Source organism: Sceloporus undulatus, unplaced genomic scaffold (assembly GCF_019175285.1).
Source record: "Sceloporus undulatus isolate JIND9_A2432 ecotype Alabama unplaced genomic scaffold, SceUnd_v1.1 scaffold_7730, whole genome shotgun sequence".
Classification (NCBI taxonomy): Eukaryota; Metazoa; Chordata; class Lepidosauria; order Squamata; family Phrynosomatidae; genus Sceloporus; species Sceloporus undulatus.
The window spans coordinates 1-2,890 of record NW_024810649.1 but is presented as its reverse complement, the minus strand read 5'-3'; the positions used below and the strand labels follow the sequence as shown (position 1 = coordinate 2,890).

At 35.8% G+C, this 2,890-nt stretch overlaps 1 long non-coding RNA gene across 2 annotated transcripts; it reads left to right on the top strand.

Annotated features, from left to right (window-relative positions):
- The first annotated feature begins 39 nt into the window (after positions 1-39).
- Positions 40-2,886, top strand: LOC121918285. 2 transcript variants are annotated; one of them, XR_006101199.1, is made up of 3 exons: positions 40-897; positions 1,125-2,573; positions 2,801-2,886. It is a non-coding gene; the product is annotated as an uncharacterized LOC121918285 (long non-coding RNA). The 2 variants fall into 2 exon arrangements; XR_006101198.1 differs by having other exon boundaries at positions 40-1,282; positions 1,484-2,573.
- The last annotated feature ends 4 nt before the right edge of the window (positions 2,887-2,890 follow it).

Below are 2,890 nucleotides of genomic sequence, written 5' to 3'. Positions count from 1 at the left end.
AAGTGATTCCAGTTTTTCCTCATTTGATAGTATCTTGGAAGTAAGGACTGCGAAATATTTATTATGGTTAAAGGGTTATGCCATCTTTTTATAAATGACCTCTTTGTAGATCTGAAAGGAAGTGGATTCCTCTCGTTCTCTGAAGAGAGAGAGAAAGATACATCTTTCAGGTAAATTTTCATCTGCACTAAACTCAAAAGAACCCAGAATTTGACAAGACCCTTTTAACTTGCAGGGATTACTTCTGTTTAAAAAGGATAAAGAAATCTACTGTAAAACAGAAGCATAATTAAGAAAGCAATCAGCTCCTAAGAAAAAGTCTGCAGTAATATTAGATTACCAAGATATTTCTTCAAAACTGGAGCATCAAGCATCATAAATGAATGTTCCCATCCTGGAGGTGAGTCTTTACAAAGGAAAGGGAAAAGAGAAAAGATCCCTGGCTTGTTTTCCTTGACGATTCAGGAAATGCCAAGGCTTGAAAAAGTATAAAGAGAGCGACAGCTTCAACTTAATAATGCAAGAAATTCAGAACAAAAAGTCCAGTGCAATGTTGGAAGTGTAAGACATATTTATTTTGCCCAGGAGTGCTTAAAATATCATAAGTTAATATAAGGTGGAAGTGAGTCCCTGGAAGTAGGTTCTGTAGAAAGAAATAAAGTGGAACTGTTCAATATCTCAAGGCCTGAAAATATCTACAGTGGTTAAACAGTTTAAGATAACCTTTGTGACTTTGCAAATTTAACAGGGACTCAAGTTAATAAAATGAGTTTAAGCAACGCAAGTGAATATCAAAAAGCCCAGAGCAAGGCAAGGAACTGAACAGAAGACTGTTCCAAAAAGAGGAGAATGAGAAACATAACCAGAGATGAACCTCATAAACCTGCGTCTGAAGAGGTAGGCTCAACTCTACGAATATTCATGGTACCGACTTCTAGCTTTCAGTTAGTCTCAAAGGTATTGCAATATCCCTTTGCATTCAGAAACCTGGAAGATCTTTATGATGTGTCCATTGCTAAGGAAAACAGACTCATAGTCACTTCTTCTGGCTGTTGAAATTGTTTTGACTATTTTTGTGAGCTCTTGTATTCTGAAAGGTAATTTTCTGTGTCCATTCTCTAAAGAAGTTATCACCTGGCATAACTGATCTCCATTTAATAAACACCTAAGCAGGAAAGAGATTACAGCCTTGAGCAGAACAGACAAGATCAATGCAGCTTTTGTCAGCCTCTCCAGGCCTCTTTAAAGCACAGATTTGCATCTCCTCCAGGAGAGGAACTGAGTAAGTACTTACCAACTCTAAAAGTCAAAGTAGATGAAACTCAAGCTAAATGTGTGCACTGGAATAACTACAGTAATATGTATGTAAGAAGGAGGCAAACGTGAGAACTATTCTTGTTTAAAAAAAACAAATGCAAAATATAAAGACCTCAGCTACACTGGTACGCTCTCCACATTTCATATGTCATTTATCTACTATTAGGAGAACTGAAACAAAAGAAAGCTCAGTGGATCATATATTAACATTGGCGGAAGGGCAGAAGTTAAATGATATGAAGAATAAATTGGATGAGGAAAGAAGTTCTGCTCCTTTAAAATATACAATACTATATCAAGGAAGTCAGGTGAGATTTAAGAGATCTAGTTCTAGAACAAAAAGTTATATCCTACGGAGAGATTGAAACATAATAATCCATCAGATGTAGTAGACATTGTAGTATTTGTAGTTCTATATACTCTGTTTTGCCTGACTCTCTAAAGAACATTTAACTAGGAGAGAGATGAAAGTTCCTGTCAATGTCAAGAAAAGCACAAACATGCACCAAAGTATCTGAAAAGAGGTATAAAACAGACCTTCCCTCAAAAAGAGAAATGTGAAGAGCATTTCCAAGGAACATCTCCAATATTTTGGTAAGTCTATGAGAGGTAGGTCCCTTTATTGGGAAGAGAACAGGTTCTTATTTTCCTTCATTTTACATTTCACTTGGTGCCTGGCTCTGGGAAATATTTATTAAGGTTGAAGGGTTACACCATCTTTTTACAAATGACCTCTTTGTGGATCTGAAAGGAAATTTTAAGGTTAAGAAGAAGTGGAATCCTTCTGTTCTATGAAGAGAGAGAGAGAGATACATCTTTAAGGTAAATTTTCATCTGCAATAATCTTAGAAGAACACAGAATTTGACCAGATCATTCTTACTTGCAGGGATTATCTTAGTTTAAAAAGGATAAAGAAATCTGCTGTAAAGTATAAACATGATTAATAATGCAACCAGCTTCTATTATAAAATCTGGAGCAATATAAGATACACAACATATTTCTTCAAAAAAGGATTGTAAAGCATCCTAAGTGAATATTCTCATCATGGAGGTGAGTCTGTAGGAAGGAAGGGAAAAGGAAAAAGGTTCCTGATTAATTTTCCTTGATGATCGGCAGGTTCAAAATCCTATGTACCAAAAATACTGGTTAATCTTTTTAAGAGCGTTCCAAAAGAGGAGAATGAGAAACATTATAGATGAACTTCAGAAACTTAGAAGAAGGTCTTTATGGCGTATGGATTGCGAAGGAAAACAGGTACATGGTCACTTTTTCTGGCTGTTTCCTGAAATGGTTTTGATAATTTAACTGACGTCTTTCGCTCTGAGAAGGTAATTGTTTCTGTTTTTTAAAAAGTCATAGCCAACTCCTTCCCTAAAAATGCTATCACCAGACATGGATGCTCTTCATTTAATAAACAGGAAAGGGTTTACCATCTTGTATATAAGACACAAAATAAATGCTGCTTTTGTATGTCTCTTCAGCCATGGATATAGCAAATATTCACAGCTCAACCAGGAGAGGAACGGAGTAAGTAACTATTGACCTCCAAAAGCAAACCCTATGGAAGTGAA